At 39.6% G+C, this 14,049-nt stretch overlaps 1 protein-coding gene across 5 annotated transcripts in view; it reads right to left on the bottom strand.

Moving 5' to 3' along the window:
• Positions 1-13,413, bottom strand: part of LOC111866818 (FERM, ARHGEF and pleckstrin domain-containing protein 2) — a 169,863-nt gene extending 156,450 nt beyond the window's left edge. For 2 of the 5 annotated variants that reach the window (XM_023856107.2, XM_023856109.2), the window contains exon 1: positions 13,155-13,252. The gene's annotated coding sequence lies outside the window, so the exon portion shown is untranslated. The other 3 variants (XM_033752420.1, XM_023856108.2, XM_033752419.1) reach the window with 3 other exon arrangements.
• Positions 13,414-14,049: the final 636 nt, after the last annotated feature.

The raw sequence follows: 14,049 nt of genomic DNA, 5'->3' as shown, positions 1-14,049 counted from the left end.
TAAACTGTCCTAATAAGTACCGGAATAGACTTCAAACTGTGAGCAATCTTACGAATCATATCAGGAACAAATGTGTTAACATAACTCCGATTTATAAGTTTATTTCTGCATAACTAGGAACCCAGAGAGAAATGCTCCGAGTGTGGCCGTATTCAGCTCTCCAGTACAAACAAAACTCGGCATGAAGTTAATTCCAATCTCATAGCAAACATATCGAGTAATGAAGAAGTGTTAGAGTCAGTGATCTGAGGAATATCCTACACGAAATAAGAAAACGGAAGGCTAATTGGATTGGTCATATCTTACGCGGTAACTGCCTTCTAAAAGAAGTTATTGGAGGAAAGACAGAGGGGCGGATAGAAGTGACCATAAGACGAGGAAGAAGACGTAAGAAGATGCTGGATGACCTTGGGGACAGAAGAGGATATTTTCATTTGAAGGAGAGAGCTCTAGATCGCATCAAGTGGAGGAGCTGTTTTGGAAGAGACTGTGGACCTGTCGCCTTGACAGATTACAGACGAATGAATGAGCAAACATATATTTTCAGTTTCCATCAGCATAAACAAGCCGAGCAAGAAAACATCAAACCTGTTCATCTTATTCTTCAACCCTCAAATAGAGACAGTTCGTTCTCCCGTAACGTCTGTAAACTTTTAACAGACTGCATGATGGAACATCGCAGAAGACGGTATTTTCCGCATTCACATCCTTGAGAACTCCCAACTTCGCATCTAAATTTTCCAAGGGAGGGAGTATTCTATATGCCCACCCAGCTCCTGTCCAAAGCCTACAGCTCTTTCCCCGGCTGTAAAGTGGCGGAAGCGTGAAGCCACTCATCATCGTATTTTCGAGATTAAGAACACGCAGCGTTCTACACCTCCATACATCCCATGCGTCTTCCTGGCGTGAAGCTTAAGAACAGTCATGACGGTCATGACTTCATCTTTATTTGTTAGCCTGCATAAAGTATACATTTTGCATGCGAAGTGTTGTCATGTATTCGCCAGAACGGTTGCAAGGTAATACTGCTGTATTCTTAACATCTCCTTCCCCCTACCTAGATACTACAGTTTGAGGGACAATCGCTGCCTTTGTCTCTGGTTCCTCTGTTGTGTTTTCAATGCTCCTCTTGTGGACTTGGGTGTCCAAGCTTTGGGCATTATCCAAGAAAATTCGGTACTTCAATAACAACAAACTATTTAATAACAAATAACACTAAAAATCATAAAGCACAATTACAACATAATTATCTATTACTCTGCAACATTTGCAAACAACAAGAACATAACAGAATTCTGACCATACGTCCGTGTTTGCAACGTCAGCAAACCTGTAACCCCAACCACCTCGGTCGGTCGAGATAGAAAACCCAGAAAAATAGCACAATTCTCCACTCAGAATGTTACCCCATCGAACGTAAATTGGGCAATGAAAGCCCAAACACATACAAAATAAACCCCAGAAAACCCCTCATTATATTTTCGAACTCAATGACACAAAATGGGACAATTCGAGCCCAACCACGTATTAAAATAAACCTCCAGCAAACCCCTTGTTTCAAAGCTGCCGACACACCCGTTGCAACAAGGCGGTCCCTTGCTATCAACGGCCGGAACGAGAATCCAAACAGAATTTAGAACGCGCAACCTAAACAGAATTTCACCACCTACTTCGCCGACCGCTGGCAAACGAAAGACCAACCTCCAACTCTCGCTACTTTAACGGAGAGCTTTCTTTCTAAACAACTGATGGAAGGGAAACACACATGGTAATTACGTACTATCTGTAGGTTCTGAAAGTAACCTTTCATAACACCCACATTAAATGCGTCGATTCTAATAACAATCACACCTTCGGGTTTCCTCATAATGATACAGGACTCCTTTTTAAGAAACAGGAGCAACTAGTATTTGCCAGCTAGTCTTGATGCAGAATTTCCATTTTTCTTAATCTTACTGGCTTCCTCGAAATTTAACACAACAAGGCTGGCTTCTATCGATGTTAGAAAAAAAAATATTTTGGAAGCCTCAAAAAGTTCTCGACTAACTGTTGCTCTTAGTTAGTTAGTTCGTTAGTTATTGGAGAGGGTGGGTTTCCCCACGCACTTAGACCTGTATTGGTCCATTGTGCTTCCCTCTATGATTTCTACCAGTCTCTATATCCTACCGGTACTGGTGCTTACCATCAGTCCCGCACAGCCAGCGAGACCGGCTCTACTAGTTGAGAGGTATCTATAATGCTTCCCCCATCTACCGGAGGTATTAGAGACTGCTGTTGGGCGGGAAACGCCCGTAATTTTGCTCAGTGACCTCCTTTGGAGATATGAGGTTCTTTTACGTGCCGTAAAGCTACGACACGGGACCCACGGCTTAAAGTACCTCCCGGGGGACTTGTTCCCTGAATTTTTCCGCCCTTAAAAATTCGACGACCTCCGCCGGGTATTTGAACCCGCGTACTACGAGTCATGAGGTGGGAACGTTACCTCTAGACTACGGAGGCCGCTTAACTGTTGCTCTTGGTCTGAAGTAAATGTTTTATGGCCACACCGAGTAGTGCTTGTGATGCCGGCTTTACTGCGGAGCCCAACTGCTGACTCTCTTTTGCATACTTCGCCTGCTCGTCGGATTGATTGCATGGCACTGGCACTGACAGCAATCAACAACTGCTGTTCACTGTAACTCCCCCTGGAAGCCTTACGCATATACCGCGGCACTACAATCTCAAATTTCGTACCAATATATACCCATGGAACAACCTGATGAAAACATTAAGACTACCACTCAAGAATTCTTTGTTTAGACAAACTGAGCCATAGTATAGCTTACGAGTAATCATGAACTGGAAATTGTGTACAGTGCAGCAGAATAACAATAAAAGCATGACTGGATAATGTACGAGTATTTCAACATTGCAGCATGAAGAACAAGGCAATTTTGCAAATAATTTTAAACAACTGCTCATTTTTAAAACAGTGTAGGGATTATTCTGCGCAGTAGCTATATGTGTAATGCTGTGCCACAGCATGTGCACAGAATTATTGCTACATCTGTTTTTTCCGTTAATGTGGCAACAACGAAACAATACCTTCCTCTGATTCTATGTAACTAAAGCTACGAATGACAGTCAGGATACATACTCGCACTGTTGCGGGATGAGTATAAAAGCGAAATAAATAATGAACTGTGCTTACCATACAGTCTAGACAAATATCGCAGCAAATGTTACAACAAATGGACGAAACTTAACATTTCACTATGGCTTTCATGGACTAAATTAAAATGACACATATTCATGGTGACTTCATTTTCATTGTCGGCCGCTCATCGGAGCCACTATTACGAACTTTGTACTATACATGTTAAGAAAAATAACTGCATAGAATTCGCCCACCTTCCCTTACAGGATGTTTGCCGGGTGACTCAAGAACTCCCACTGACTGTAAAATCTGTAAGAAGCTTGGGACAGATTTTCTATCAGTTCGCATGTGTTCCGTGGACAGCACAGACTAGTCCGATTTCTATTATTTTTACGGCGTTTACTTCATTCTGAATTACCTTGCACATGAATTTCGCTATATTCCCGATTCATTACTGCCAGGTGAAATCCAACAGAAGCTATGTGGTTAAAAATGCGTATCACAACATCCCCCTTCATGAAGTGTTAAGACAAACATCATGAACTTTTATTGTTGTATTTGAACTCTTTTTAACGCCTTTCTTTATGTGGCCGCTGTTCTCTGGCTTAAAAATGGCATCCTAAGTACTCAAAATCTTAGCCTTCAATTCTGAGACAGTAAATAAAACAAATACAATTCCGTCTTTTAAGAAGCAGACGGTTCACGTCCCATAAGATATGTATCAGCAATAGATGAACTTCACTGTTAATGAGGTATGCAAAATCGCAAAGAACGCTTTTGGTAAATACGGTGTACATTCTTTAGCGTCCTTTGCTTGGTGGGCATAAAGTGGAAGCATAAAGGAAGCTAGTGTCTGTCGGCACGTTTCATTTTCGAACATACTAAGCAAATTTCGAAAGCATCTGGCATTGGGAATCTAAACGAAAGGTTTAATTTTGGTCCAATCGAGTGAAAGTCAAATTCACATTGCGACTGACGGTCAGTCAATCAGTAAGTCTTGGTGTCGAGCCCCATATTGGACTAATGACCAAATATTTATTACTTTTTGACAGTTACGGTCCTGTTTCATGTGGGGCGCCCTCTCTCAATAGAGGACGGGTCTCTCTTTTTTTACATGCTGCTGACAATTGCCAGAGTAGTCTTTCTCGGGTCCGAGTCTCTTGGGACTCGCGACTATATTTTACTCTCAGATTCGAGAATTCCCTTTTGTCGCCTCCTACGACTAGCTGGGTCACGGCGGAGGTATTCGATCCCGCTTCCACACGGGTATTTGGTCCGGTATAGTCCTCGCTACAAAAAATAATAAATCTGGAAGTCATGCCAAATGAGTTAAAAGAAGATCATGGGAAAAGAAAAGCATGATCATGCACATTTTAGTTGAGAATAAGACATAAACCGCATTGCATAATACGGCAACCTACTGCACCTACAAAGTCAACAGTATAGTTGTCTCACAACTATTTAAGACATGTTGCTGTCACGTGGGATGAAGACCGAAACTGCAGGACTAGGGTAGGGGAACCTCACAGAAAGAATTTCGGATTGAGGATACTGAAAGAATGAACTCCGTTTCCGTGGGTTAGGACGCAAATTGGGCTGAAACGACTCACAATTATATGCAATGACAGGCAATGGTCATACTAGTGTTGATTTTCTAGTTCTATTGCCAGAGTTATTAAACCCCCAACCCTCAAAAAACATGTTCTATATTTTACACTCTTAAGAGGGCATGTCTGGGCTCATACTATGTCCCCAAATTTACTAAGGACATGACACAAATTTTTAAGCAACCTCGTGCCTATTGACTTCAGAAGTTTTGTTATCTACAAATAAAGTCGACAATATCTTCAGAATGATTGGACAGCTTATTCAGACTATGGTATCAGAGGACCTTAACACACACAATATGTTAACAATACCCCACTGACTTCAGACTTCAAGACAGGTTTCTCCTGCTGTGTCTGACCTCATACGGGAATCACGAAACAACAGGTTATGCAACTCTCGATGTGGCCATGACCAGATTGAAGAATGCTTTACAAGATGCCAGGCTGTCTAGCTTTGTTGCAGGGATCATTTTTCCGCTTAGCTGTTAACGAAAGTTAATGGTTGCCAAGCGGTTCGGCGAACACGATGTTCATAAACTGATGACATAATACAAAATTCAGAACAGTTTTACAGGATGCCGATAATTATTCAAATGACATAGAAATTCCGCGTTACGTAACCGGAAGGCAAATCCTTCTCATCATAAAAGTCTACAATTTGGTTCAATCCTGAGAAATGTAATCCAATTTTGGGTTCCACAACACAGGTGCCACTATAACATTATCCTCTCATGTAACTAATCATGTCACCTAAGTAGACATATTATCATCCACTGTGATCCTCCTACCAAATGTTCTATGCATAAACCTATACTTCACCACATTCGTGCTACATGCCCAGACGACTTCATTTTCGACCTTCTATATGGAAATAACGATGGCTTATGAGATCGCCATGCTGTGTGTGCGTTGTGCGTGTACTTCCAACTTATAAACTAATTAACCGACTAAACGACCGACAATCACGCCGTGAGGACCTGAAATCTCGTATGATAATAGAAAAAAGGTAAAAGGTTACAGCTGTCCCCTTGTTGAATAATTAAGCAACGCGCCATGAAGACGTCTCCACCTTCGCACTAGAGGAGGTTAGTGGTCAGCTTCACGTCCCGGCAGCTTTCCCCTGAGGGAAAGAGTCCCCGATACCTATTGAACTGGAGGTTGGGTGATCCCCACAGTCAGTCTGGAAACTGTGGAGTGCAGAAAAACTCGTCCCTTGGCGGGAGTCTTCTTCGAAAATATGTAACTTTTGCTGTGGCAATTCTTATATCGATGTGAAATAAAGAGAGCACACCCGTTAGAATTTTTGTATCTTTCAGTCTGATTGCCATAATGAATCATTAGAGTTAGGAGGTCAGAAATGTGGAATTTGGAATAGTTGCATATCATAAACGTACCTACATATACAGGAAGACACACTGTTTTCATGTCAACAATTACAAACACGGTGAAAGCACGAAAATTTTAGATATAGCTCTATGACGAATTTAACACAAAATACGTACGAAAGTAATATACTATTCTGAAAATAAAACGAAATAGTATTATGTATGGATGTGTAGTACTAGAAATCTAGGGTTTATAAGTTTTGTTTAGAACTCAATCCACGTCACTTCTTCACTGCGAATTTCTGCCGTGTCTACTTTGATACCATCCTCTAATTTCCTCATGCCTGTTCAGAAAGTCACCCAAGTGGAATTACGCGTTTTCCTTGATGAGTGCTACACGTGCAGGTGACCACCAATATCCAAACCAAATCTTGATTTGGCTCTTGAAGCTGCTCATAAAGGAATTGATGTTTAGTGTCGCATGAACATCCCTTCAGACACACCTTGATGATGAAAATAAGTGGTAATGAACTGTTCTTCTGCAGAAAAAATGTGCAGTATGGCCTGTATTCTCAACAGCTGAGGAAGGCAAGTTGATAGATTATATTACTACAGCTAGCCATGTTCATTATGGATTAACAAAGAGAAAGCAATGAAACTACCTTATCAGCTTGCAAAGGAACGGACAAAAAAGTACCCTAACATGTTGGACATGAATGGCTTAGCAGGTGAACAATGGGTCACTGATTTTATGAAAATAAATAACAGTGTTGTTTCTCTGAGAAAGCCTCAGGCAACTGGCCTGGCTAGGGCTAGTGCTTTTAAATGAATCTTTTTTTACAAAATACAGTGAGATTCTAGAACAATATAAGCTCCACCCTGAACTTATTTATGTTGATGAGAGTTGGCTATCTATAGTTCATAGTCCCCATGAAACTGCTGTCAAAGGCGGTAAATAGGTGGGCAGTGTGACATCCAGAAAGGGAGGAGTCACTGTCAATATCACTGGATGCATTAATGACCTGGGCAATTCACTCCCTTCAGTGTTAATATTCTCATACCTTCATTCTAAGAACAGCAGGTGCACCACCTGGTACATATGGAACATCTCACTGCAGTGGCTGGTTTAATGGAGACAAATTTCTTGAATTTCTGGACCATTTTATTTATCATGTGAAATCAACAAAAGATCAAGTTCTTCCACTCTCAATCATGAAAGCAACACAACAGTACCAGCAATCTCAAAATGCTACCAGAACGCTGATATAATGCTGACATTTTCTCCACATACAAGCCATAAGCTGCAGGAATTAGACAGATGTGTCTTTGGCCATTTTAATAAGTTTTACAATGCTGTGGGCTGTGATTATCTGTTGAGCAACCCAGCCACACCTATTTCTATTCATAACGTTGCTCACCTAACTGAGCAGGCATTCCCAAGAGCTTTCATTCCATCTAATATCCAGTCTGGATTTTGTATTATTGGTTTGTGGCCTATAAATTCTGACACATTCGCAGAAGACGAATTTTTAAGTTCATATGTGACAGGCCTGAACAAGTAGTTCAGGAATTAGGACATGATACTGGGCCATTAGCATCAATTCCAGCCCTGTCATTTCCACGACCCCTTGAAGAGATTCGACCATTTGCTAAAGCACAACCAAAAGCAGTAAATAACATGGAATGAAGTTGAGACATTGCAGTCAAAAAATTACTGAAGTCTAAAATGAGAAAAGTAAGCCTTTTTTGCAGACAAAGGGAAAAATACAAGAGGCAAAGAGGAAACAGCCTGGTGAATCGTGTTCTGAAGATGAATTATGTGGTACCTCTGATGATTAAGCTAGACAAATTTTAATGTATTTGCGCGCCGATATTCAGGAAGAAAAACAAGATGCTTTCCTTCAACTCAGCTTTCTTTTTCAGCAAAAAAAAAATGGATTTCTGTAGCTTATGCCATGAAGAAAATAAAAAAAGATTACATAGGTATCATTGTGTCTGTGAATACAGGAGAACCAACAGTGAAACTGACAAGGAGGGTTACGTTTATTTGGCCACAAACTGATGACATCTGCGAAGCAGAAACTGAAGATATTGTAACATTTCTCTCAAAACAAGTTAAGAATAGAAGAGTTGATATGATGTTAAGATTTGAGATTTTCACGACGGTGACTATGAAGAATGCCGTCTTCTAGGGTGTGGTGCCATGAAGATGTTGAGAACCGACTTTTCGGAGGAGCGTATCGCCTCCATCTTCAGTGTAGAAATATCCGAGAGCAAGGAACCAGCGTGAGCAGGTGGCTGCAGACTGCAGTTTCCATGTGCATACAGGTTTCTGTTTTGAATAAGATGATTTTTTATTCCTAAATGGTGCGTCCTCAGGTTGCAGATGGAGGAGACACCCTCTAGTTTTGGAGGGAAGCTGCGAATATACTGAATACGCAGTCGCGGACAGACGACAAGGGGTGGCCCTCCACCTTGGGTGTTGGGTGTGGGTCTAACAACGCCTCACCATAAAAAAATCATTATGTTACGAAAATGAACACAAAGCCTTGGACCTGGACGGATTCTTTGGATAAACGACCTAGGCTAATGAAAATGGATATGAGATTTGGTACTTGGAATGTACGAAGTTTGTATAGGGCAGGTTCGCTCAGGGCAGTGGCAGAAGAAATCTTAGAATATAAGTTAGATTTAGTGGGAGTACAGGAGGTCAGATGGGATGGAGGTGGCATCGCACCAGGAGGAGACTATACATTTTTCTATGGAAAGGGGAATGAAAATCATGAATTAGATACAGGTTTTTTTGTACATAAGAGAATCGTATCGGCAGTTAAGAGGGTAGAATTCGTTAGTGATAGGATATCATATACGAGTATAATACTAAAAGGTCGCTGGTGTGATATCATTGTTATGAATGTTCACGCCCAAACAGAACGTAAAATTGATGACATAAAGGATAGTTTCTATGAAGAACTAGAACATGTATTTGATAAATTCCCATCATACCCTATGAAAATTTTGCAATGAGATTTCAATGTCAAAGAAGGTAGGGAAGACATTTTCAAACTAGTGATTGGGAATGAGAGTTTGCATTAAATTAGTAATGATAATGGAGTTAGAGCAGTAAACTTTGCCACATAAAAAAATCTTACTGCCAAAAGCATAATGTTCCCGCATTGTAACATCCATAAATTTACTTGGACATCTCCTAATGAGAAGATGCACGACCAAATCGACCATATTTTGATAGATAGGAGACAGCATTCAAGTATACTTGATGTCCGATCATTCAGGGCAGTAGATTGTGATACTGACCACTACCTGACGGAGACAAAGGTTAGGGAAAGACTGGCAGTAAGCAAACAAACAAAGCACACAGTTCATATGGAGAGGTTCAGTCTCAAGAAATTAAATGAGGTAGAGGGTAAAGTGTAGTATCATGTTGAAATCTCAAATAGGTTCGTGGTCTTGGAAAACTTGAACACTCCCTTAATGTCAGAGACCAAGTTTCACACCCATACAAAACCACCAGCAAATTATAGTTTTTCATATTCTAATTTTTATGTTTTTGGAGAGCAGACAAGAAGACATAAGGTTCTGGACTGAATGGTAGCAAGCATTACCCGAGTTCAATCTCCTCTTAATTTCCTCCTGAATCAGGTTTTGATTTATCATCATTCCCAAATATCTGAACTGTGCCACATTTTCAAAACATCTGTTTCCTATCTTTATGTCATGATTTTACCCTGCATTTTGGTGACAAGACAGTAACATATACTTAGTTTTCTCTGTGTTTACTTCTAGACCAACCTTCTTACTAGCCTCAATTAAAGTTTCTGTGATTTTCTTTATGGTATCTATATTATCGCCCAGTAGATTCACATCATCGGCATAGACCAACAGCTTGTGTGTCCCATTTAATTTCAGTCCCACCTGGTTTCCCTGGACTTCCTAATTGCATATTCTAAGGCAAAGTTGAAAAGGAGTGGTGATAAAGCATCTCCTTCTTTCAGATCATTCTGGATAGGAAATTTATCGGAAAAATGTTTACCTATACGGACTTTACTATACGTTTCTTTTAAACACATTTTAATCACCCTAACTAGTTTCATGGGTATCCCAAACTCTACTAGAATACAGTACAATACTTCCCTCCTAACTGAATCACAGGCTCTCTTGAAGTCTATGAATAGCTGATGTACAGTCTCATCGTACTCCCATTTTGTCTCCAATATCAGATGAATGCAAAAGATCTGATCTGTAGTTGATCTGTTACATCAAAACTCACACTGATGATCCCCAAAAATTTAATCTATATATGGACTTAACCTTGAAAGAAAAACATTGGACAAAATTTTATATGAAGTTGATAGCAGTGATATCCCCCGATAATTACAACAGTCAGTTTTATCGCCCTTCTTGTGCTCTGTTACAATAATAGAGTCCTTCCACTGATCAGGCAATTTTATGCCAAATAGAAGTAATTAGATTGTGGATCTTAGGACGTAATATTTCGCCTCCTGCTTGAATAAGTTCTGCCAGAATTTGATCACTACCTGGCGATTTATACCTTTTCAATTTTGCAATAGCAATTTGAACCTCAAAAGGGCTTGGATCAGGTATTAACGGTTCAGCTGTGTGCATTTCTACCTGCCTCACATCACTGACCTTATGTACATTCAATAACTGGGAGAAGTAGTTCCTCCACCTATTCAAAATGTTGTCGGAATTTGCAAAAGATCACTATTCTCATCCTTCACTAAGTTACTTCTAGGTTGGTATCACATCTTAAAAGTCATTTATTCCTATATACAGGTCTCTAATGTTCTTATTCTTACTGTTCATCGCAAGCTCATCAATTTTGTCTTTCAGATATTAACTCTTTTTATTCCTGATATGCCTGCTGGTTTCGCGTCTTATATTGTTCAGATTATCCCTATGTATTTTTCTCTTGGATCCTGTAACCATTACAATTTGGCTTGTTTCTTTGGTCTAGTAATTGTAAGCATTGTCCATCGAACCATGGCTTATGCTTCTTCGGTTCATAATAATCTAGACTCTCCATGGCAGAAATTTTTATATTCTCTCTAACAGTTTCCGAAGCTTTTTCAACATCCACCTCAGTGTTCAAGTTCTCCAAGGCCGCGAACCTATTTGAGATTTCAACACGATACTACTCTTTACCCTCTACCTCATTTAATTTCTTGAGACTGAACCTCTCCATATGAGTCCATGATTTATTTCACCGTCTTTTAGTGCATACACTTATCTACCTCACTCCTTTCTCCCGCACTACATGTTTCGGCACAAAAGTGCCATCTTCAGGTGCTTATTCGATTAATTAACTCTCCATATGAACTGTGTGTGTTGTTTGTTTGCTCACTGCCAGTCTTTCCCTAACCTTTGCCACCATCAGGTAGTGGTCAGTATCACAATCTACTGCCCTGAATGATCCGACATCAAGTATACTTGAATGCCGTCTCCTATCTATCAAAATATAGTCGATCTGGTCATGCATCTGCTCATTAGGAGATGTCCAAGTAAATTTATGGAAGTTACAATGCGGGAACACTGTATTTTGACTGTAAGATTCTTTATGTCGCAAAGTTTACTACTCTAACTCCATTATCATTACTAATTTAATGCAAACTCTCATTCCCAATCACTGGTTTGAAAATGTCTTCCCTCCCTTCTTTGGCATTGAAATCTCATTGCAAAATTTTCATAGGGTACTTCGGGAATTTATCAAATACATGTTCTAGTTCTTCATAAAACCTGTCTTTTATGTCACCAATTTTATGTTCTGTTGGGGCGTGAACATTTGTAACGATGATATCACACCAGCGACCTTTTAGTATTATACTCGTATATGATATCCTATCACTAACGAAGTCTACCCTCTNAAAATTTTAAAAAGTTTTTAAAAACATCATAACTAAAGATTTTTAAAGTGCTACTACAAGAATATCAAATTTGACGTGTGCAACATAATCTACATACCAGACACATATCAACGATGTAGATGTTGATAATACGAAGAATGTGACATTGTGTTTTTAAATGTTAAATTTTAGACCGGGTTCAGTGTGGCAGCAACGTTAAGAGTATACACCTGATGATGGCCGATAGAGGCCGAAACATGTAGTGTAGAAAGAACAAGATCAAAGACATATAATATATATTGTTTGCACTAGGGACGGAATTTGTATCATTTATCGTATAGAGTGCAACAGGATGCTTAAATATAATATTCTACCCTCTTAATTGCTGATACGATTCTCTTATGTACGAAAAAACCTGTACCTAATTCATGACTTTCACTCCCATTTCCATTGAAACATGTATATTCGCCTGCTGGTGCGATGCCACCTCCGCCCCATCTGACCTCCTGTACCCCCGCTAAATCTAACTTAACCGCCACTGCTCTGAGCGAACCTGCCCTATACATACTTCGAATATTCCATGTACCTTGACAGAGATAGGTTACTTAAATCTATAACGTATTTTTACATATTACATAATTCCTTGTTCAAAATCACGCTTATGTGCAGTATTTATAGTTTACTTATTCTCCCCTCTAAGTTACTACCAGTCTTGAGAGAATGACATTCTATACCAAAATATAATCACTGATTCAGCGGTGACCAACAAATACATTAACACACAAACTTCCAGGTCAAACGATCACCTAAACATTATATTGTTCAATAACAGAACATTCACGCCAAATTTCTTCAGCAATTTGTCTCGAATTGCAAAACTCTATCACTAACGTGTTACGCCTTAAAGAGCCCTTACACAACTAATCTAACCTTACGGTAAGTATAAACGCACGCCTTAAAAAGAAAAACACCACATTCGGGAAGTTCAAGTATTGTGCATACAAACTTCAAAGAAAAAGAAAAATTTGAATTTAAAACCTTAAATGAAATCAGTTTCATACCACAACAATGTCATTCCAAAATATACCAACCCGGAAGACGGCGCAGAGAAAAGGCACGTCCACTTTCATATTTATACTGCCTCATAGTCATTTTTCCCTCTTATTTTACAGTAACAAATACTAAAAAAAGTATTTGTACTTACTCCCATTTCTGTCAAAACATCTAATTGTATGTGTTCATCATAAATGTCAAATATTTCACAGAAAACACAATCCACACTTACTCACGACAACACCAAAACTTACGTACGGGTGGCTGTTACAATTAATGAGCATACCCCTCAGATGTCTCAACGTATCATAAAGATGTTCCGTCATATGGAGAAAAAACTATTGACAAAACGTATTAACAAAATAATACTTTATTAATTAATCAGTATCAGAACATATACAAGTTCTCTACGAAACCTAAGCGACCAAAACCATTGATTACAGACACAGAATTATCACGGCTGCCATCTGAAATCAATGACAGTCATTGTATGCAAACGCGATCTGCTATCAAGAAATACAACCAAGTTTGTAAGTTGATACTCTGTTACTGAACAGATGTCGATCCAGTACAGAGCACAGGTATATACAATAATTTTTTTCTACAAAAAGTAATGTTGAGTCAGTGATCGCTGGCACAGTAAATTGAGAGATTCTATTCCTGATTCCGATGAGGTTAAATTTCTAGGGCTGCCACTTCAAACTCAAAACAGCTCTGAAATGGAACCAATGGTTCTCAGAGACCCCAAGAAAACGGTTTGCGGCAATTGACATCCTGAGCAAGAAACCAGCAACATGCTCAACTGAAATACAGGTTGACTCTCAATGGTCCACACAGTGTTATATTCCAGATGATGAACTCTTTAGATATTTTTATCCAGACCATCTCTTGGGGCCCAACTACCATATCAAATGAGTACCCTAGGCATTTTCCAGTGATGAAACAGCCAGGGAGTGAAGCTAACCACTCGACTCTATCTAGTGCCAAGGTTAAGAATGAACGGAGATATACCTCCACTGCACAGGGTAACTCAAGTTAGCAGAATC

Source organism: Cryptotermes secundus, unplaced genomic scaffold (assembly GCF_002891405.2).
Source record: "Cryptotermes secundus unplaced genomic scaffold, Csec_1.0 scaffold446, whole genome shotgun sequence".
Taxonomy (NCBI): Eukaryota; Metazoa; Arthropoda; class Insecta; order Blattodea; family Kalotermitidae; genus Cryptotermes; species Cryptotermes secundus.
The sequence above is the reverse complement of the archived record's forward strand: the minus strand, read 5'-3'. Positions and strand labels throughout refer to the sequence as shown.